This window comes from Bemisia tabaci, chromosome 4, assembly GCF_918797505.1.
Source record: "Bemisia tabaci chromosome 4, PGI_BMITA_v3".
In the NCBI taxonomy this organism is placed as follows: domain Eukaryota; kingdom Metazoa; phylum Arthropoda; class Insecta; order Hemiptera; family Aleyrodidae; genus Bemisia; species Bemisia tabaci.
This window is the reverse complement of record NC_092796.1, coordinates 5,290,287-5,314,465: the sequence shown is the minus strand read 5'-3', so window position 1 is coordinate 5,314,465 and position 24,179 is coordinate 5,290,287. Positions and strand designations below refer to the sequence as shown.

Below are 24,179 nucleotides of genomic sequence, written 5' to 3'. Positions count from 1 at the left end.
TCAGGCTCCGATCCTTCTGTCTTCATCGCTAGGGATGCTTTCCGGAACGCTTTGGACTAATTGGTGGTCGCAAGTTCGAAGAGTGAAATGAGCTGGACGGGAAGTAATGAAAAACAGACCTGCCCAGTTAGGGGCGCTAGACAAGTTGCTAACGTGCGTTTGGCCACTGGGTGGTGTAAGATCCAAGAGCTGCAACATATGTTGCGTCACTAAATTTCACACACGGTGGAACACGGAAACACGGTGGAAAAATTGAAAATCTTGTTCTTATCAAGCATACACTGAAAAAAGGATGCTGATTTAACATTCTGGGTGTAAAGAGTGTGTGACAACTTACAAAATGCTGAATTAACCACTGCAGTAGTTACTTTAGCAATGCCAAGATGTAAAACTTACTGCTGTGGCGGTTAATTCAACGTTTTGTGAGTTTTCACACACTTTTAACATCCAGAATGTTAAATCAGCATCTTTTTCTTTCGGTGTGGATAATACACTTTGAAGACTTCACTCTGCTATCTTACCTATGGTGTATAAGTTGCTTTCGGAAGTCAGCGTTCACTGCTCGGGTTCCCCACTAATGGCTGATGACCGAATATTTGGGCAATATTGTTTTTGGAATCCTAACATTTGCAAAAAATCGCGTAACAAAATGCTTATGTCGACATTTATCTACGTCATTTGGCACATTTTATTTGATTTAATATTTGATGCTAAAGAAACTGCTCGTCAATCATAGCCAGGCTAAAAGTAAAAATTAAACTTTTGTATCATCAATTACAAGTCGATTTGGCTCATAAGTTATTACAGCAAAATCGCTAAAATACATTGTCTCTGCCATCCATGACGGGCACCATGTTTGTTTAGAACTTAAATGCACCCTTGCTAAAAACATTTTCCATTCATTGAAAACTTTTGTCTGATCTCATATTTTTCTATTCAGTTTTCGTTTTCTCGATTTTTTTTTTTCAGAGTCGGCCCCTCTTCCAAAACAAAGCATTCAACTCTCCGGTAACGGAGAAAACGATTACGGGCATAGTTGCTAAGCATTCGATTTTGAATCACCGGCAGTTACTCACTTAAAAATTTCGTCGTCGTTGAAATCAGAAAAAAGCGTTGACAAGCGTAAAACAGCGTAAAAGGCGTAAAAAACCTCACTGTCTCATACTGTTCTCTTCTCTCAGCCCGGATTGAAGAAGGCATGATTTGGACCTGCCAATACGCGCCCATTCTTCAGCGTCGATCCTGCCGATACTGAATGCACTTTAATCATTCGAAAGAGTCACGAATATTTAAATTACAATACGTAATCAAGGGTTGATTGATAAGAATCTACGTCATTCGGCTGAAAAAAGGTCCTTTTTCAGAGACACCAATCAAAATGAGTGCTAAGAGTCGCTATTATTCTAACTGGGCTTACAGCGCTTCCGAGTGCATGAAGACGTTAATACTGTACGAAACAATGAAAAATTAAGGAGAGTTGTCATTTTCTTACTTTCTCCTTTTTTTCAATTAGCGGCTCTGGTGCTTGCACTAGAGCTGCTATTCCGGACGGTCCCAGCTGGGGAGTATCAACGGACCATGTTACATTGGAGAGACCGCGTGTTGGTTGATGGGAATCGGCGCCATTTTCTGCTGTTTAGGGGGGACTGATTTTATTTTAATTGATATCTTTTTCCTGTGAGCGAATGCTATGTTGTGTAGTGTATTTTTGGAATCATGGTGATACTGTCAATAATTCAAAACGGGTCTGTGCTTTAATCTCGCACTGGAAAAAATGTACTTTACGTTTAAAATTTGAAAATTCAAATCTATAAGTTTTCGCGCTTTTTTCGAAGAATGCCGTGGTTGGAGCTTCCTAGTCATACTACTCGACATCAGCTGATAGCAAACAAAGGTTACCAAGGAAACCGTAAACGCGTAACAACTACCTACCGTCGCCAGAGCCGCTTTCCGACGCGAATGCGTTGGAGCTTCCTGCTTGTTTTTTGCTCCTTCGAGAAGCCATTTGAGGGAAACTCTTGGGTTGATATTGTGTCGAGTCTGTTCTACAATAATTGGAGAGCAGAAAATAGCATTTTTCAGCGTGAGTCTCAAATTAGGCACTTTATTAAAATCTATGACGACTGCGAAGGCAGATAAAAGGTTAGCTGTACGTCTTCAAACCACTTAATCAAATCTTTCAGATTTTTTTGCCTTGAAAGGATTATTATAGAGGTATTTCCCCTATACAATTACTTTACAATGCCTTGCATTTTAGTTGGGCGACGCGACGGGGCAACGAGTGCGGGTTGGTTAGGTTAGGATCTGGACGCAACTATTCGTGATCCTCGGTAGCCTGTGTTGCATACTCCAACAATTTAAGGCGAACCCGAGGCCCGATAATTGTTCTGAGACAGGATGTAAGTTCGCATTACTTAATTTCATGCAAAAAGTTCGCCGCCTTCCGGCCAAAGTATCACAAGTGCCATGCGACGTTTCAAAGTTTCTGCCTTATTTTATTTTTTACAGAAAAATTGTTCAACGAGGCTGTCTTCGTGCCGCTTATAAAATTTTGTGAAATTTTCAAAAGATTCAACCAACAATTTCTCTATAAAAAATAAAATGGCGGAGGAAATTTTGAAACGTCGCATGGCGCTTATGATACTTTGGCCGGAGGGTGACTTCCTAAAAATTAAGTAGCCGCACATCTTCCTTCCTGGGTTGCAACCCTGTTCGCTCATTTCCTAGAAAGAACTACATTCAGGAGCGACAATGTTCCTATAACTGATAGACACGACCCCTTCGCTGGAGACTGGCCAAGTTCAAGAGGAGCTCACGAGTTATTATCGAGTCATCACTCTATCATAAGACGATGTCACGGGGCTTTTTTAATCATCAAAGGGCGGATGTCGCCGAGCAAAGCACACGCCGCCGACGCGACACGGGTATCAGAGGAATTACCACTCGCTGATGGTGGCGATTCGGAGAAAAACTCGACTGGAGGGAGGAATTTGTGTCGACTCGCTTTTGTAGCACTGCGTCGGGTTCGAGTCTCCCTCTTGCGTTAAATCTTGTTCCGGAGGTGCTTTTATTTAGGGCACGCGGGCCGGCGCGGTGACGGGCGGTGACGGGGGACAAGGAATAACGCGGATGGAAAATCCGTCCGGCTTCCTGGCGTTTATTAAAGGTAAAAGCTGCTCCCAATGCTGTTTCTGTTATCATTTCTATTTCCTCTCAAAGCGTCTTTACTCCGATTCGCCGCTCCTCCCACCTCGCCCGCGTAAGGCAATCGCGATCGAGTCTTGCGATCCTCGTGACTTTACGATCTCGGGGGCTCGTGTGGGACCGCGGATACGCCCTTTCGGCGGAGGAGCGACGAATTGCACCGAGCACTTCAAAAGCCGCCTTACGTAACTTTGAAATTTAATTTACTGGTCTCGCCCGGCAATCAAATTGGATTCATTCTCACTACTTTGACACCTTTTTTGAGAAGAAAAGACATACTGGGCGGGAAAAAAATGAGCGCCGGGAAGTTTTCTCTCATCTTCGCGGCAAATAAATGGAATGAAATACCGAGGTTTTTATGCTTGTTTTGTGATGGGATCACGGTGCGTCCGGGTGAAAGGCAAATGGAAAAGCTTCGCTCGAGCAAGATTTTAAAGATCGCGAAGAGGGATGTAAGCACTGCCATTTAAGCCAAAAATGATGATATATTGTTCGGAAATGTACTTTGAAACTGAAATTGTGCTTTTTTGCGATAAGGGACTACTATTTTTAAATCATCCGTAAAAGATACATGCAGAAGGAAACAATTGGCAAATATACGTTGTTTCTAGAACAAGTTGGAAATAGTAGGTTCATGTTAAAGGTGAAAGATAATTTCAGGTTAAATGGTTAAGGTTACTCACCCAAATGTTGCGGTACTATCCCAACTTGAAATGCACCAAAATTAATTAAAAATGCCCATTTCATCCTACACTTTGGGTTAGAACCAAAATTTTAGGGGTAACCAATAACACTTTTTTCCGTGTTATCGGGTCCCAAAAATATATTATCTCTCGTTCCATACGTCCTTCCTGCAGCCCGACCACAGACTTCCACATCTATTGACATTGATGGAATGGAACACGCTCCCATCCGCTCCACCCTAAGGAACGGACGTGTTTGAATGGAACCAGCCAAAGTCTATGGTTGGAATGCTGCGGGCAGAGTATTGAAATTGATAGACAAATCTATAGATAAGGAAGACATTAGGACTATGGAGCAATCCTATTGGTTGAAATGTGTAGTGCGCATCAGCTAAGGGAGAAAATGATGGAATAACCATCCGGTCTCTCGTGGATTACTGTTATAGTTAGTCTATTACCTACTCCCTCTGTCCCTTGCAACAACTCGCTTCCACCAATAGGATCTCTCCATATGTCTTTTGTCTGCTTTGTCTATAGCTTTGTCCATAGATATACCAATAATCGGCCCGCTGTTTCGGAAAAGGGCATCATTAAGGAGGTGCGTTTCTTCCCAGAGACGATACTAAAATTCATGAAATTCCATGCAGGTGTTTAAAGCGAAAAACGACGTACCTCCGTTGGTAATCCCACATATATTTGCTGTTTTGCTGGATGGCGGGAGAGGACGGAGCGGAGGTTAAAAATGAGACGGGAAAGTGAAGATGGCGGGCGGAGGGAACTCGGTCGGAGGAAAGGGAGGCGTCACGACGGAGATGAGGACGTTACGTCTGCGTTTATTGCGTTTCTAATAAAATATGTTTCACCTCAAAAGACTCGCACTGCGGACCCGGGGAACGCTAAACGACAGCCTCTACGAGGAGACGAGCCGTGGGTTGAGGCGGGCTCGGGCTCGGCGGGAAAACAACGAAATATGACCTTTTTAATAATTCAAAATAGAAGGCGCCATATGAGGAGACCCGATAATCCCAGGCGACGTCACCGAACCTCGACTCCGGCATCCTTTCCGGTCTACTTCCGCCACGTCGCTTCTCCTCGATTTTTTTGGCTCGGCCCATTCGCCCATATTCCTCTTCCTACGTCTTCTTCTTATTGTTTTTCTTGAAAAATTTTGGTATGATTCCCCGACACTTGAGGATATCGATGGTGAAACTACCAAACCACGTATCTCGTTTGCGGTGTTTAAAAATCTACGCTCACATTTTGTTTTTTTGAAGTAGACCAAATCAATATAATTCCTTGAAATTTTCACAGAATTTTCTCCGCACGAAGAGGAAAAATCACAGAAATTTTCAAGACTGGACGTTAAGAAGTTTTTCATTTAAAAAATAAAGTATGACAGGAAGTCTGCGACGTCGCAAACCGAGATACGTGGTTTGGTAGTTTCACCGTCGCTATGTGGAGTGGTCAGAAACTCATAATTTGAATTGGTGGGCATTTACCATTAGCTGTTCAGAAAGTCGGATACATCCTAGGCAGCAGAAAAAGGAGATTCATGAATTTTACCGAGCATCTCCGTCATTTCACCTGACATTTTTCGTTTTCCCTGAAAAGGGATTTATAGGATTCTCTAAAATTTCAATTTTTCTCATTTTTCTTTCATTATGGCAACACTGCTAGAGGCTCTTTTGCGGCGTTTGTTTGTCTCCGCGGATGAGCTGTAAAACATGCTCAGGGGATGCATCTACACGTTGCCGTTAAAGATAGTTTTTATGCAGACTTATGACTGCGCCTTTCCGTTGCCGGAGCACTTGGAAATTAGGGTACGCCTACTTTTAAACAAATTTTTTCTAAAAAATTGTTCCTTTTTTGGTTATATACTCATTTTGGGGAGAAGAGGATGGCGAAAATTTCTCTTTGTCGTAATCGCTTTTCACAACTGTAGGGGCTCTAAAAATTCTCCCTTACTCGCATGAGTCTATTTTCAGACGGCATTTTTACGCAAAAGTTGTGTCTTTCGGTCGTTTCCTGACTAATTGGGGGGGGGGGGGGGGGGGAGAAAGGCAAAAACTTTTCTTCGCCGTAAGCGGCTCCCACAATCATTACTCCTCCGGGAATTTCGTCTTCGTCGTATGTGAATTTGCATTGGCTTGTGTGAAAAAGTTAAGGGACCGAAGAATATTTCGTCTTAGCGAGCTTTTAATGGACCGCCGGCTGATTGTTGAAATTGATAGACAAAGATATAGACAAATAAGACAAAGGGAATATGGAGGGATCCTATTGGTAGTACTAAGTGGTTACAATGGACCAAGGAGGTAAGTAATAGACTACCTAACGGCAACCCACGAAAGACCCTATAATTAGACCATCATTTATCTCCTTAGTGTATAAGATCACCCTTTCAACCAATGGGATTGCTCCATACTCCTTATCTCTTGTTTGTCTATAGCTTTGTCTATCAATTCCAACAATCAGTCGGCTGCTTCATAGGGCTAAATTTCCTCCTCCAGAAAAAGAGGGAGGCAACGGCATCTCTGGAAGCTCTTTCTCAGCGTTTGTTTGTCTCCGAGGATGAGCTGTAAAACACGCTCCGGGGGTGTATTTCCACGTTGCTCATAAAGATTGTTTTTATGCAGACTTATGACTGTGCCTTTTTGTTGCCGGGGTGGAGGCAGGGGGGGGGGGGTGTTGCTCGGAGGCACGGAGGGATGGAGTAGGAGCAGTGTCTTTATTGCAGGTGGCGTGTGGTGTGCCCGAACCGTTAAAATTTAAAAACGACGGATGGGAATGATGAAGCGACTCGCCGCAACAGCGCCAAAAGCCCGTCGCAGCCAAATAAAACGCCCAACCTCAAAAAACTAATAAATCCCCTCCTTTTACAGCCGCCCAACTGAGGATCTTCGAGACCCGTTCACGAGGGGGAACATTGGTTATACGAACAGATAAGATAAGAAAAAGCTTTTCAGCTCAGCGGGCTGATTATTGAAACTTTTGGACAGAGATAAAGACAAAGAAGACAATGCGAAAATGGAGCGATCCTATCGGTGGAATGGACAGTGGGAGTAAGAATTGGACGTATTTATGCGAAAAGGAGATATGTGGAAGTGGAAAGATAGGATGTGCTCGTTAGTGGTCGGGCCATAAGAGTGAATGGGGAATATAAAGCGCCAGTGACGTCAGCGGTGAGTGCGGTGACGGTTTCGGGATCGGGATCGCCGTCCGGCGTCTTTAACTCATGAGCCCTGTCCACAACGCTCTCGTGCCATGCCCGCGGCTCATGAGTTAGCATATTTTGGCGCTTAGCTCCTTTTGATTTAATGTCAAATCCCGCTTTTCAATTTTCTCAAAAGGAGCTATATCCACTTTTACATTGTTTCTTATGACCCAACTAAGGAGCACACCCCATCTTTCCACTTGCACATATCTCCTTTTAGCATAAATACGTCCAATTAGACTAACGAACGACAACCCACCGGTACATCATAGTTATTTACTCTTTTTCTTCTTTTTTCCTTTTTTTTACGTCAATTACGTTGCTTCTAAAATCTCACCACAGTCCTTGGAAGGATCTCCTTTGATGCCACTGAGGGGACCTCATAGTTGGTCCATCATTTTCCCCCTTAGTCTATGACAATCACCCCTTTCGACAGAGAATGCCTCCATTTCTCTTAGTCTTCTTTGTCTGTTGCTTTGTCTGTCAATATACACTTTTGCATCCAACGCGCAATCCGCGCTGCGGCGCACGGCTAGCGAGCGTGACACGCGCACTGGCGCCTACAAACCTAACTGGATACTACCAGCATTGCGCAATGCGTGAAGTATCCCGTTAGGTTTGTAAGGCGCCGGTGCGCGTTTTGCGCCGGCAGCGTGCCGCTCCGCTCTGTGTTAGGCTCTAATATTTAAACTCGCGGAGTCAGTGTTTTTCAACTCATGATTTTGAAATGTGTGCACACTCTGCATGTATTGCTCTCTTTTTAATTGATGAAAAAAATATGTATTAAAGGAAATTATAATGTGTGTTTTGTAAATATTCAGGTCAAATTCAATGATTTACAAAGCAGTCTTCTTTCAATTATATTTTGTGTTTTTACTGTGTTGCACCGTGGTATACACGCAACCAAACGCTCAAAATGGGACATATATGACTCTGTAAGATCGTCATCTGAATGGGTTAAAACCAAAGATTGCTTACTTCTTCGTTTTTTTCCTCCTTTAATCGGTTTTGTAGGTGCAGTTTCATTCTACACCACTACGGTTCATTGATAGTATATAATCAGCCTGCAGAGGGCTAAGCAACCTCTTTAGTGCTGGGACCGAACTGCAATTATAGGTTCGGGTACCAACATTATTGAATCAAAGTTCCACTCACCGCTTTTGCGAGATAACCTTCATCCAGCTGTTGGATCAAGGACAACTTATAGAATCAGTGCTTACCTGCAACAGAGCATGAAAAAAAAGATTATAGAAACCGTCAAAAATTCTTTATCTCACAAATCAGTCAATTATTTTCTCATGGTTCTTACAACACACAAATAAAAGTTATGTTCGAAAGGAGAGGTATAAAGATGGAAAAATAATATTGTATTCAACAGTGGGAAAAATGGTCGAGTTAAAAGTTGTATTTAAGTGTTGAGATTTCTGAACTTTTTTCGGAGGTTTACATGAAAAATCATATAGTTTAGCCTCATTTCTTTAAAACGACAAGATTTTTTAGTGTTTCCTCAAGTCTAAATCTTAGTAAAATTAGAGAATGCTATGGCGCAGAAGTTATTGTAGGATAGATGCTGCACCGAAAAAAAAAGGATTTGATTTAACATTCTGGATGTAAAAAAGTGTGCAACAACTCACGAAACTTTGAATTAACCGCCACATCAGTTGTTTTAGCGATGTCAAAATGTAAAACTAACTGATGTGGTCGTTAATTCAGCGTTTTGTGAGTTGTTGCACATTTTTTTACATCCAGAATGTTAAATCAGCATACTTTTTTTTCGGTGTGACGACCATATCACGGTATTCCAAGGCCACGACACGCGACGTGTGCGCTTAATATTCCGAACGTTAGTAGATAAAAAGGGAAGTTTTGATTTTCGCGTTGAGTTCACTCGTTTCATCACGTTCGCACATTCTTTCTTATTTATAAACCAGGGTATGCTTCCCCAGGCTTGCCTATATCAGTACGAAGTCATACAGCTGAATAAATTAGAGGAAGCTTCTTAAAAAGTTCTTCGGAAGGCTTTGATTACTCTCGAAACTTGGGCTAATTAGCTACCGGGCTGTTTAGTTTATCAGCGACCAAGTTTCAATTTTGATGAAACTCTCAGCATAGCGTTTCAAGCGTTGTCTATTTGATCATACCTTTATTGCTAGGTTGTCACGTCACACGACGATACGCCGATGCTATCTGATTTATTCAGGGAAAAAGTTCTAAAACGCTATAGAGTCTAATCCCATCGGCCAGGTTTCAAAATTAATATCTTTAGAAAACAGAAAAACTAAAAAAAGGTTCTCCCTGGCTGCTACGAGGCCCAACAGTTGACTGCATTTTTAATTATAATAAAATTCTCTTTCTATATTAAAGATGAGATCAAGTCAATATTGACGCTACTCTCAAGTGAAATTTAACTAAATTTACTTTTATTCTACTCTAATTGACCCTAATCGACTCTAAAGACTAAATATCTCAGGGTTCGCGTCTCTACACGACTTGATCTACACGTCATTTGGCTCGACTTGTATTCAATATGGGAATAGAACATTGTTTTTAACCGTGTGGCATTTTGAGTCCTTTGAGAGTCGTTCAGTAGGGTTAAAACAAAAATGTTTCGGAAATAATGGGTCAACCATTGCGCGAAATGAATATGAGTTAGATTAAACGTAGGAATTAACTTTTTGGCTTCGGGTCATTAAGTTAAGTTGCCTCACATTGATATTCTCTTGAAGCATGTCCCTCGCACTATGCCGAACTTTTTCCCGGAAATTGCGATGAGGGAATCTCTGACTTTCTTTTACTTCATCTTGGGAAAAATTTTGGTTTATAATGAGCATAATGGCTTATACAATACACCATCAATGCTCGGTTATATTATCATTTAGCACGCATGAATCATACATGATAATTTCAGCATATTTATAGTACGAATATTGGTAGAAGCTAACGGTGCTCCGCACACACCACTAAAAGCTAATCACAACATCGAATATTTCTCTGTGAGGCAACTTTGGGAAAATCAATTAATTCCCAAAAAAGAGGGACATTTTTTGAAATCTGAGTGTACTTTTTTTAATTATTTATTCTATGTTATCTACATACAAAGTATTATAAACAATTTCGTTGAGACAATACAATAAAAAGTGTACAAACAGAGTATATAGAGTAAACAGAGTTATAACAGAGTAATATCTTATTTCCTTTGGCTAAGTTAGGGGAGGGGAAGGAGTATGGTTAAAAAGTTGCGGGTTGAGAGAAAAGAAGCTGCTTTACATACCTAGAAATTAGCTAGGCTACTTAAAAATAAAGGTCTGTCCTAGGGAAGATAGTTCCCATTGGTTTAATCTCTGAGTGTACTAAGGTATAAATTCAAATAAAATTATTTCACACCGATTGGTTATACTCAAAACTCAAAACTCAGGCTTTCTGTAGAGTGACGATCAGTTTGTTACACAGTTGGAAGTTTAAACGCTTTTAATTGTCTCAAATTTGAACAAAGTCACTTCTTTGGCGGCACAAAATTGGCATCACTGGGATTTGTTTAGTTTAGATTTACAGGGAATGGCATACTGACTCGGCAACGGTGTTTGTAGCCCTAATGGATGGAGTCAATCTAAACTTAGCAATCTTTTCAAGACGAACGAGCTTCCAGACAATTTTTATCAAGATTGAAAGCATGAAATTATTCTAAAGTTTTTCCGCGTATTTTTTTTTTAAATATTGTATTTCCCTCGCGAGCTCGGCTCGGCTTGGCCGGAATTTGAAGCAGTCACGTTGAAACTCTAGATTAATGGAGGACTTTATTAAATCTGAAGGTAGCTCACGTGCAATAATTGACATCGGAATTACAATAATTAAGATGGTGAACGGAAGATGAAAATACGGGGAAATCAAGATTAATTTCCAGACTCTGGATCATGTTTCTTAATTCCGCTTTTGAGCTCCGAGAGTATTGAGGAGGCGGCGGTTATCAAATTTCATGATTGCGCGTTAAAAGCTTCACAATATTGGATAGTAGTTATTGTGCTCTTCCAGTAACTTATCGCAATGTTGAGTTGAAATTGCACCCTTAAATTTATTTCCATTCATGACTTTTTCACTGATTACCCGGGTTTTTCTTCATGATCTATTAGACAACATATTGTAATGTATGTACTAGAAATACTGTTCCCAAGCCCTCCATAATAGCACCTAAGGCATCTGCAAAGCGAAACGAAAAGGCAAATACTTTGCTTCTAAAATGAAAGCCCAGATTCAACCAACAATTTCTCTGTACAAAGATAAGAATGGCGGCGAAATTTTTAAACGTTGCATGGCGCTTGTGATACTTTTGCCGGAGAGTGACCATAAGTTTTGTGCATTTATATCTGTAACAACACTTCAAAATTGATTGGTCGTTTTATTTACATACAATAAACCAACTTGATCCCAAACGTAACATCGTTATTTTGAAAAATTGATAGGTCTCCCCTAAAATTCGTATTTTAACGAAAGACATTTGACGACGTCAGAATAGTCATACATACGACGTTCTGTCTCAGTATCGTGGCCTTGCGTTAAAGTTATCTCGAGGGGAGGAGGGGGGGGGGGGGCTTTGGAAGGAGCACTAGCGCGGTGCACTGGCCGACTGCATCGGGTCCCGAAAAGTTCTTTCCGGGGTTTTATTCAAAGTTTCTTTGGCTCTCTGCGAGGCTCGAAGCTGCTCTTCCGCTTTCGCTCGGGATTTCACGAGCCAATAAACAAACCTGGAGTGTATTTTTGCTGTTTTATTTAGTCATCTGATCGAATCTAGTGAGCCGACAAATTAAGTTTCCAGCCTTCCAGACCTCCCGTCTCCCCCGCCCTCGCCTCGTCGTGACCTGTGTAGGTCTCTTGGCACTTTCAAGAGACGTTGTTGTCAATATATCTCCGTAAAATAGAGATTAATACCGCGGAAAACAGGCTGAGGGTCAGAGAATGAGCGTGCTTTGCGATGTATAGATTGATCTGTCATTCAAACCTATGGAGAAGGATCGAAAACAAGGTTTTTGTGAGGAACACCCTAATAATTGATTATTCACTATAGCTTAAAATGGTGAAATATCGATAATCCATCATTCACGTCTCTAAGTCAAAAGCCTTGGGCGTGACTGCAGCAATACAAAACTTTTCCAACCTTTTCGTTTATATGTATATATTAAAAGAAAGAAAGAAAAAAAAAAAAAGCCACCATTCCCAATTATTTGCCAAATGATTATTTGTTTTGCTGAATAGTTAGAAATATTTCCGATTCCACTAAACATGAGTCTAGAGGTCACCAAAACAAAACAAATCATGGTTCACATGCTACCAACGAATGATACAACTATTCGTACTCTTTGGTCCTCCGTGTTACATAATACACACAATTGAAGGCGCACCAGATTTTCTCACGCTCATGGCGAATCACACCTTTCTCAAGTTTTAAATGCTTGTAAAGCCCCGTTATATTTTTGCAAATCATTAAAATATCTCCAACTCTATCCGTGATGGCCGTCATCATCCAGCATTCGAGGGGGCTATCTGGATAAACTATATTTTAACGTTGGCTCAACTACACGGCGTATCCTGATCCGGTTGCATGTTTATCCTCGTTTATTACAGGCTAATATTTAAATTATTGCCATTATTTGCTTTTTTTTCTATGCATATTCGTGCCAGATTTTGAAAATTCAGTAACCGTTTCTGCAAAACTTTGAAATGGTGTCTCATCCAAGCTGACACAGTGCAGTTTTTCAGTTTCAAGATTTTTTGCACCTAAAATTTATCGTGAAAATGACTTTTATGAGAAATAATATTAAATGATTTGTTGGAAAGCCCCAAAAAATTCCAAAAATGTTACATGATATTGAACACCGGACATTCGGTTCATATGACCGAACTTATTGCTCAGTGCTCATTTCCTTTGGACCCATCATCGGGGGGTTTTTCCGGCGATCCGACAGCCCCGAGTTGCCATCGTCGTAGCAGTGAACGTTATCTTTGATCTTGAAAAGTCAGGAAATTTTGCCAAATTTTGAAAATTCAGTAAACGTTTCTGCAAAACTTTGAAATGGTTTCTCCAAGCTGACACATTGCAGTTTTTCAGTTTCAAGATTTTTTGCACCTAAAATTTATCGTGAAAATGACTTTTATGAAAGGTAATATTAAATGATTTGTTGGAAAGCCCAAAAAAATTCCAAAAATGTTACATGATATTGAACACCGGACATTCGGTTCATATGACCGAACTTATTTCTCAGTGCTCTTTTCCTTTGGACCCATCATCGGGGGGTTTTTCCGGCGATCCGACAGCCCCGAGTTGCCATCGTCGTAGCAGTGAACGTTATCTTTGATCTTTCCTTCCCCTTTGGAGGATATTTCGCGGAACTCCATTCAGACGAGCTCTCTCGAACAAACACGGGCCGGGCTTTAGCATCGTTTGCGCCGAGTCAATTCGGCCGACCATAATTACTTCGTTAATAGGACGAATGCAATTATTGCGAAAAAACGCCGGGAATCAACACCAAATTAACTGCCTTCATTAACCGGTTACTTTCCAGCCTTGTCATCGCACCGCTTCCTGTTTCCTTTAATTCCCCGCTTCGCCCTTTAATTATCTATTTACGAAATTGCATTACGTTTCGGCTCTGCTACGCGGAAGGGTGTCTTTTGTAATCGAATTTTCAAAGGTTTTTCGTCGTGATTTTCAACTATAAATAATTGAATATGGCGACGGTTTGCCAAATGTAAACATTAGATGGACCACGGACGTCATTTGGACGTATTTCTGCCAAACGGAACTATGTGCATTGTGACGTGAGCCCTGTTCTACATACATTCTCATGGGTCGCACGGCTCATGTCTTAATGCACATAGTTCCGTTTGATAGAAATACGTCCATTCGGAGAGGACAGTTCTTCGTTTACTCGACGAACGACGACGTTCAGTGCGGCGAGGCGAATGATCGATTATCGATATTTCTCCATTTGAAGCTATGGAAATAATCGATAATCAAGGTGTTCGATACGAGCATCCTATTCATCGATCCTTTTCCATAGGTCTAAATGGCGGATGAATCGATAAATCGCAAAGCACGCCACGCTTTGACGACGTTTCTTTGCGTACAACAGACCCGTTACGAAAAAAAAAATACCTGGGAAATTGAAGGAAAAATATTCAAAACTTTCCCAGAAAATCCAGTTTTATCACAGGGAATTTTGCAAAGCCCAACGGCTCTCACAACGCGGCGCTCTTTCTTGACACGGTAAAATACTGATGTGCTAAGGAAAAACACCGTATGAGCCTTCAGGTATTGCCAAATTGTCTTCGACAAATCACTGATTTTCAGGAAAATTTGTGAATATTTTTCTTCCAATTTCTCAGATTATTTTGTTTGTGATTCGATCTAGAGTGTCTGAAAATTTAAAGTGAGAATACTCATAACTTTTCTCAAAAATAATCATTTTATTGGAGGGAATTTGGCAACTCTCGAATGTTCATACGGCCTTCTTCCTTAGCACGGTAGAATAGAGGCAACGCTTGAAATTCCTTTGAAAACCGGCTGAGCAAGATTCGATCAGGTTTTTCACTTAAAGCTTCAACCTTGGACTGATTAGTGATATCTTTCACTAAAATTTCGCTCATTTTTAGTCGGTTGTAGCTCATATTCTTGTCAGACGTCAGCACGCCAGGCAACACAGAAGATGCAACGAGGGTTAAAGGGACGTCATATATGACAGGACTTTATCAGACCTACAAGTTATGTCGGCAGGAGGTACCTGTCTCAGTGGTTCACCTATATACATATAGGATAGAGGTAACGTTTAAAATTCCTTTGAAAAGGGGCTGAGGAAGAATCTATTAGATTTTTGAGACAGGGCTTTATCCGGAGGGATGTGAGGGATGGGCTCCCGGTGGGAAACAGTAAACAATCACGGGAAGTGTTCAATTTTTCAGGTCCCGGCGGAGGTGGGATCACCGTGTTTGAGGGAGTGCTCGGGCTACGACGGGTGTTCGGTGTCAAATACCGCTTTGAAGCGGCTCCGACGCCGAATCCTGGCGTTTTCAAATTAAAAATCCTTCACTCTCAACCGCCGAAGCGTCTTTTGACGGACATCTACTGCACCGGGCGCCGTTGCCAGCGTCAAGTGTTAATGCACCTCTACACGGTGGGAAATATAAGGCCTTGTCTCCACGGGACGTTTTCATGGGATTTGTCCCAAGTTCGAATCGCAGGAATGAAACTTCTGGGATTTTTCCCAGTTACCGTCTCCACGGGACGGGGCTCATGTACAGTCCTGCGACTAGTTTGCGCGGGAAGATAAATTAGTTAAAGTCGAGTATTTAACCGGGATTAAAATAATAATTGCACTCAATTGACAAATAGACACATTATTTTAACTATACAAACATGAACAATGTAGTAATGAATAAAATATCGCACAATTTGTTTTCAATCCTTCTTCTTCTCTCAGTGGGTTCTAGTACCATACTTGGTACTGGGAAAAATATTGATTAACTCAATATTTTTCCCAACTTCGTAAGTGGGATTTTTCCCTGGGACAAATCACGTGAAACGGCTCGTGGAGACAAGGACTACAGTTGTGAGATCTGTTTCCTCGGTAAAACTTAACGCGCAACATGCTGAACACCAACATCGGCACGAAAATGAGATTTTTATGAAATTTCTTTGTTATTTCTTGCACATAACTGATAAACTTACATTCTGCGTAATTTACTAATATATACGAAAAATTATGTGGTAATTTACATGATGACTGAGGAAGAATACCCGCCAACCATCGAAAACATTTTGCCGCAATGCTGGGTTCACTTCCAAGTTCTGGGTTAAAAACGAAGCAAATTTTAGACATTTATTCGTAAAAAATACCTTATGTAAAATGAACGTATTTACGCTAAAAGAAACTATGTCTCACGCAACCCCTGTGCACATAGTTCCTTTTAGCATAAACACGTCCAAATCTGAGTTAAAGCTGAAGGTATGCCGACGCGTAAATTGATCGTTCAATTTAAATAGTCGCATGCAAGCTGTCATATATTTTCATACTTATAGCTCATTTCAATGCTTTTATAGTCAGTTTTTGACAGATAACCAGAAAATTTTGTTCCTAAGCGCATTGAATGCGTTTTTTGCTAAAAATAAAAAAGAGACTATAATTCTAGGAAAAAATTGTTTGAAATCTTGATGTTTGTGAGATCCAGTGTAGATTCGCCGCAAGCATCATCGTATACAGATCAAATGAACATATTTATGCTAAAAGGAACTATGTGCATAGGAACGACGTGTAACATAGTTCCTTTTAGCATGAATAAGTTCATTTGAACTGTATACGACGATGCTTGCAGCGTATCTACACCGGATCTCACAAACATCAAGATTTCAAACACATTTTTGCTAGAATTATAGTCTCTTTTTTATTTCCAGCGAAAAACGCATTTAATGCGCTTAGAAACAAAATTTTCTGTAACACGTCCAAATAACCAGGTTTTCTTTACCTCGTGAGATGCAATATTAGGTCGCCCCCAAGGAAATCATACGGATCAAGAAGATGGGATTTTGAGAAAATCAGCACTATCTGGCGCTACGGAGCCGACAGAGGGCGCTCAAATCGCTCCACGCTATTAACCCTGTTTTCATGCGACGAGGTTGCTTATCCGCCGCGGGCCGGCGCTGCAAATCAAAACAAATCGCTTTCCGAGGCTCCTCCTAAACTCAAAAACCTCTCCCGAACTGCTCCCCACATTCGCCTTTAAAAATAGTAGATCAACACCGTAAAGCTGTTGTGTGATCGGCTCAATGCAGAAGAGAGAGCGGAACGCCATGTTGCCAACTTTGTACCTCGCACAAACTGTGTACTCGATTATCACACATTGTTGCTCCTAGAATAGAATTTAAAAATAGAGGAGATCAGATTTCCAAACCGGGTCACATTGACCCAAGGTTGGCTAAAAACGCGTGCTCCGTATGTTGTATGGGGCCAGCATATACATATGAGCTTTAGATATAGGTCTACAAGTACATCTCAAAAAAGAATCGGACATCAAATTGGACTGCATTTTCCAATTTGGAACTATAAATTCTGGCTCATCTGAAAAAACACCTATAAGCAAAGGGAAACTAATGGCACACACGTTATTTTTAAACCGGGCCAGAGTTTATAGTTCCAAATTACAAAATGCAGTCCAATTGAACAACATAGCCACAGATGGGAGAGATGACCACGACAGCTTCGTTAAACAATTTCTCTGTAAAAAAGTGAAATGGCGGCGGAAATTGTTAAATGTCGCACGGCGCTTGTGATACTTTGGCCGGAAGGTGACGATAATGTTGAGGACGTCAAAAATGTGTAATATCCACTCCTCCAGGTGATTCTATTGTGGAAGTAAGCAAATGTCAGTATAAGTCATAATGTCAGAACACATTTACTAAAATCCTAACTCGTAAAAAAATAATATGGCGGCGAATATTTTCAAACATCGCATAGCGCTTATGATACTTGGTCGGAAGGCAAGGAACTCTGCTCAAAGAGGGACCGGGACTCTAATCATGATGATTCCGTTGCTTTTCCATGGATGTAGCCACCCCGGGACAGCTACATGGATGTTCCCCGATTGTTCCAGCCGGTGAACGGAGGAGCGACAATTCCCCGAACATCCCGTAAAACGAAACTACGCCTTTCCCTTGCCGCAAGACTCGAGAAGATTTGTCGCTAGGCGTCGCCATGACGAACGACGGCCGGGAGAGAAACAACGGCCGAAAAAATTGGGGAGAGCGCGGAAGAATACGCTCATATAAATTATACACTTTGATAAATCGCGCTCGGATGATGGAGGCGCGGGCTCGGGCTTTGGTGGAGGCTGGGCGGGGGTGGAGGGGGGCCGGGGTTTTTTGTGGAAACTTCCAAATCTCATTTCCTCGCCGTGACGCCCGGCCGCGGCCCGAGCCGCCTTCTGCCTTCGCGAGCTCAATACGTCACGGGCAGGATGAAGTCGGCGCTGCCGACGGGAACCCGCTTTCCTCAGCCCCGCGTTCCTGTTCCGTTTGTCGGTTCCTCTTTGATTGGGTCGCCGGGGCACCGCTGCCGAGTTATCCGCCAGAAAACTAACTTCCAGGGGCATGACGCCATGATTTCAAGTGCTCGGGTCTTATGGGAGTTGCTACATGAAAGTTACCGTTATACCCGTAGTCAAATACTGCCATGCTAAGGAAGAACGCTGTATGAGCCTTCAGACGTTGCCAAATTTCCTTTAATAAAACATGAATTTTCGGAAAAATTTATAAACGTTTTTCCTCCAATTTTGCAGATAATTTTGTTCCCAATATCACCTAAATTTGCTAAAAATTCCCAGGAAAAATATCCATAGCTTCCTTCAAAAATAAAACTTTTATCGAAGGAAATTTGGCAACTCTTGGATGTTCATACGGCGTTTTTCCTTAGCTTGGCAGAATAGTTATCGCAAATAACTCTCGTATTGCGTTTGGTGCAATGGGAGAAGTATTTATGCAATCTCGTAGGCGCTAATATGCGTCCGACGCCGACCACACTGTTTGGCACAGTGCGCGAAGTATTTCTGCAGTCTTGCAGGCGCTGATATGAGTTTGACGCCGACTGCACAGTGTTTGGCGCGATTATTCGAACTCGCGTTGGGACAATTGCAGCATCGAACAATGGGGATGAGGCGTACTTTCATTGATGATCGGTCGAGCCGCGATAATGGCGGCGAGATCATAATCGGGTTGATAAACAATTGAGGTTAGACTTCCGAAATTGATGCTGGTCGGATGCCAGCATCTTCATCGGTCATTTCTAAACCCTACTTTATGTAGGATTCAGAGACAAGAGACCGTCCACTCGTATCTCGGCTATTGTGGAAGCTTTTACTTTCGGGACTTCAGCATTCTACTGCCGACTTACCTACATGGTTGATGTTTAAACGTGTTGGCAGTATCGTTTTGCAAACAAGTCGAAAATGGCTAAAGTTTGTGAAACTTGTTTGGCTCATGACGTCACTCGGAGCTCATCATCGACCATGTAGGTAAGTCAACACCCGAAATTAGGGTGATGACTTACCTACATGGTAAGTAGTAAATTAAGTAGTGAATTTCGATCTCTCTCTCATTAATTTGACTTATTTCTGCCAAACACAACTATGTGCGGGTGGGAAAGATATGTGTGCTCGTGGTCCAATGAAACTACCAATCTCCAGAAAGACAACTAAGAAACTTGATCGGATCTTATTCACTGTTGCTAATCTGTACGCTTAATCCGCATCAAAACGCGATTTTGTGACCAGCGCAACTGACTCATCATCCTGTCCGGCGTTATTTTCCCGAGTAACGCACTGGCAACGCCAGAACAGCAAGCAAATGAGCTCGCCATAATCTTTTTTCAATATTCCCGCCCCCCTCGTCCCCTCGCCCCTGCGCACAATTTTCGCTCGAATTCCTCCAGCCCGGACCGAAATCGCCCCGTGTTTTCCGCCGGGCGAAAGCACTTGTAAAACATCTTCCCCGTCATGCCTTTCCCGCCCCCCGCCCCCCGCCCCCGCCCCCACCCACGCGTCGGGGGAGGGGCGCCTCGGTGGATTTGGCTCCGGCTCCCAGGTTTATTGTGCCGGACACGGGGCGCTCGAGCCGCGGGAGGGGGGTGGAGGGGGGCGGGGCGTCATATGGCCCTTTTCCCTCGGCGCTTAGGTGTTCGAGCGAACTTAATATTATATTATTTTGGAATTACAACATTGGCGGTGTTCCCGTTGTTCGCCGGCGTACACGTGTTATTCCGTCGGAGCCTTACGCTCGACATCACTAATGACGCGCGGCGTTGCCGACCTCCGAGTCCTTTCGTCATCTGGATTACATTTTGCAATAAGGAACCACTATTTCTGGCTCATTTTAGAAACAACATATATGCCATTGATTTCCCTATGCAGATACGTGCTTTTATGGGAGAGCCAGAGATAATGGTTCCTCATTGCAAAATGTAATCCATCTTTGGTTAAAATCATGGAAAAATAATTCCTACACAAATGGATGGATTAAGCCGGAATAGGTCTATCTGCATTGGGAACGAGTTAATATGTTTTTGAGACTCTGCATGCTATATTCCCTCTGAATTGGATGTGTGGTACGCTTAAAGAAAGTTTAATCGCCTTCAAATACTCACATATGCAACTCGAACACCTGCAAATCAAGAACTTTTGGATCCAAAGCGCAATCCGCGCTGCGGCGCGGGCGGGCGGCTGGCCAGCAAGACACGCGTACTGGCGCCGCACGAACCTAACGGGATACTACAAGCATTGCGCAATGCGTGAAGTATCCCGTTAGGTTCGTACGGCGCTAGTGCGCGTATTGCGCCGGCAGCATGCAGCTCCGCTGTGTGTTCGGCTCTGATATTTAACCTCGCGGAGTCAGGGTTTTTCAACTCATGATTTCGAAATGTTTGCACACTCTACATGGTTTGTTCTCATTTAAATTGATGAAAAAAATATATGTGTTGAAGGAAAATATAATGTGTGTTTTGTAAATATTAAGGCCACATTTAATGATTGACAAAGCACTCTTTTTCCAATTATTTTTTGTGCTTTTACACTGCTGCACCGTGGTATACACGCAACCAAACGCTCAAAGTTGGATGTATTTGACTCTAAAAGATCGACATCTAAATGGGTTAATACCAAAGATTGCTCACTTCTTCGTTTTTTTCCTCCTTTATTCATTTTTGTACAGTTTTTTCCAACACCACTACGGCTCATTATTAATATCGCTGCCATCGCTTGGAAAAGGTTTTCCGCGGTTTTTAAGTGTAAATTTTTTTAAAATGAAGTAATATTAACAATTAAAAAAAAGGTATGTATAGGGTATATTTTTTAAAGAAAAAATGAGGGAAATAAAACAAAATATTCACAAATGACAATTTGAAAAAATGAATCAAAAGAAGTAACTAACATTGCATTTCAAAATGAGTTACCATGACAACACCTCCTTTTCTCTCAATTTTCTCATTTGGATATTGTCAATATCATTTTACATACGGACTATATGACGCTTGCACCAAGTTACCAAGTTACTGTTGCTTATTTTACGCGCGGACGTATACTACTGGACATAACAGGTGCGCGGACAAAAAAATCGTTGGTAAAATGTCCTGAAACCTCTAAAAATCGTATTTTTCAGGGAGAAGGTGGCGTTTGAGCATTCACGCGGCAATGTTCATAGCAATACACTTTTATCTGCTAATTTGGATACGGTTTTCACTTAATTGTCAACAATGGCTTTCGTCTTTCCCGATTTTTGAGGAAGAATCGATACTTTTAAGCAGCATTTTGCATCGTCTAAAATCGACTCCTTATGATGTAACGTGTTACCAATTTGCGCACATCTCAACTGCGCTGACTGATTTTGAATTGTGCAAACTAATGAGAGAATTTCTTCCTGAATTTGGCAACTCTGCTCGAGAGACTTAAACCCCAGCCGTCCCTTAAAAACCGGAGCTCTTTAGAAGCAAGTTCACGAAAGAAGTTTCATTCGATAAGTTGTTCTACTTAAGATAAATTCTGCGCTTATCGAAGAGAAGGTACGCCATTTTAATCAATAACATGATTCAAATCGAAGCGGAGCGGGTGCGCGTTTCGACATCGTCCTGAAATTTAAAGCCTGTCAAGTCTTTAACGGGCGATTTCAGTCCCGAACTAGAGCGATTTCATCGGAAGGACTAGGAAATTGTTTCAGCCGAACACGTTGTTGCCAAAAACTGAAAGAACTGGCGAATTAGCCCTTTCCTTGCGCGAGGAGAACGAACATAGACTAGTCTATGAAGAAAATAGGGTCTGTAGGTCCTTCCGGGAAAATTTAAATGACCACCGTCACATGACGCAGTTTTTCAAAGCGAAATAAACGAGCGAATACTTTTTTTTTAAGTAAAAAACTTGGAAAGTAGGAAAATAAAGATGTTGGACGAGAGCAGGTGACTTAAGGATATTCTGTAAACCGATTTGAATTGAGGAACTCTGTCACACAACGACGTTGTGTTTCAGTTTGGCAATTCTGATACGCACGAGTAAAAATAACAATATTCTATTCTCATATCAGAGATGAGGTCAAGTCAACTGCATAACTACTTCCGCACTCCGCTCTGCGGCGCGGCGAGCGGCTGGCCAGTGTGACTCGCGCACTGGCGCCTACAAACCTAAGGGGATACTTCAAGCAGTGCGCAATGCGTGAAGTATTCCGTTAGGTTCGTAAGGCGCCAGTGCGCGTTTTGCGCTGGCAGCACGGCGCTCCCCTCTGTGTTATGCTCTAATATTTAAACTCGCGGCGTCAGCGTTTTCCAATTCAAGATTTCGAAATGCACACTCTGCATGGATTGTTCTTATTTTAATTGATGAAAAAAAATGTATTTCAGGAAAGTATAATGTGCGTTTTGTAAATATTCAGGTCAAATTCAATGATTTACAAAGCAGTCTTCTTTTTTTTCGGTTAGGGATGCCCCAGATTCTCCTAGTTAATATGCGATTTGTCAGGGGGTTTTTGGCAACGTTGAAATGAAGTTACGTTTTTATATGAGAAAAACGACGAATTCTTTAAAGCGGAAAGAAAGTGGGATTGGGGGAGCGTGACAACGGTGCCCAGGTGATAGCGGGCCTCTGGAGAGGTGAGTCCATTTATTTGGCGGCTGTGGCGCTATCTGGGGCCGGGGCCCGGGCCGCCGTTTATCTCTTGATTGGGGAGAGCCGTGGCCGCGCGGCCCATAAAAATATCCCAAGGTCGGAGCAATTAAGTGAGATACGCTCGTCTGGGGAATCTGCGGACCATTCTCGCGGCACTAAAGTGTAATTTTACGGCAGAGGCATTGACGAATGAAAAACATTAGCCGTGCCCGAGTTTTCTTAATCTTCAGCGCCGGCGAGTTCCCCTCCCCACACTTCCGCCCCTCTCACGCCGCCAACCACCCCACCCCCACCAAACCACTCTACCGTCCACTGCTCCCTACAGCGTGGCCGGCTCAACGGAAATTGCATCGAGTTTATCAGAAAGGAACCATCCTATATTTCCGAAAAAATTGAGTTAAGAATGTTATTGAGTTCCACTAGCCGTAAATTTTCTCCTTCCAAAAACTGAAAGTCGAAAAACTAAAATTGCTTTGTAAAAAGAGGGGTTAAAGATTATTTTTTACATTGAAAATTGGCAAGAATAAAACTTCGAACCTCTTTTTCTCAGTTTCAACTTAATAAGGGATGGTTCCTTTCTGATAAACTCGATCTACTCCCCGATCCCTCGATCCCTTTGGATCGTTTTTACAGTCACTTCTTGAGAAGTTCCTTTCCATAAGAGGTCCTATATGGTTTATATTGTGATTAAAGGAGGTTTAAAGGAAACCCTCAAAATAACATAGTGAAAAGAACAATTGGAACGTATGTATGCTGAAAGGAACTATGTTACACTTAAACGCCATGCTCATAGTTCTTCACAGCATAACTACATTCAATTTTGCAACTTTAAAAATTGATCTTTGCAAGAGGTTACAATAATTTGCCACTGGAAATTGTGCAAAATATAAAAGAAAAATAACTAAAATTTTGACCAACTTTAAGGTAGGTGCAAACCTACTTTCAAAATTTATAGAAACATCGAAGAGTCAATTGTATGAATTAATCCCAAAATTTAAAAAAAAATGAATCAAGACATTAGAATTTTTAGGAGACTTCACTTGAATACAAGTCCTGAGCTTCATCCATCATGCTGTTTATCCTAGGTGGGAATGGCCTCTTTAAATTTAACTAAAACCGGCAACTTCAATTCTCGCAACTCCTTCCGATGAAGCTAGTTCGTTACTCACACATTAATTCCAGCTTACCCGCGAAACAACCCACGGAACTTACTCAGCAAGATGACTCCTGCCCAAAAGCCCCACTCCCCCGATTTCATCCCCCGGAAAGTGCCCACCGCCGCAAAATTAGGGGCGATCTATCTAGATTTCTTGTAATCAGGACTAAATGAGGCATCCGGAGAGCGAATCCGAAAGCTACCCACGCGAGAATTTTTTGGTGTGCCGGCTTAGGATGCCAGT

The 24,179-nt window shown here is 42.0% G+C and overlaps 2 protein-coding genes across 6 annotated transcripts in view; both read right to left on the bottom strand.

Moving 5' to 3' along the window:
- bru3 (CUGBP Elav-like family member bruno 3) overlaps positions 1-24,179 on the bottom strand; it is an 854,644-nt gene that overhangs the window by 292,313 nt on the left and 538,152 nt on the right. The window lies entirely within an intron of this gene.
- LOC109031262 (uncharacterized) overlaps positions 5,299-24,179 on the bottom strand; it is a 599,201-nt gene continuing 580,320 nt past the window's right edge. The window contains exon 8 of the transcript XR_011899679.1: positions 5,299-5,338. The gene's annotated coding sequence lies outside the window, so the exon portion shown is untranslated. The remainder of the gene's footprint in view (positions 5,339-24,179) is intronic.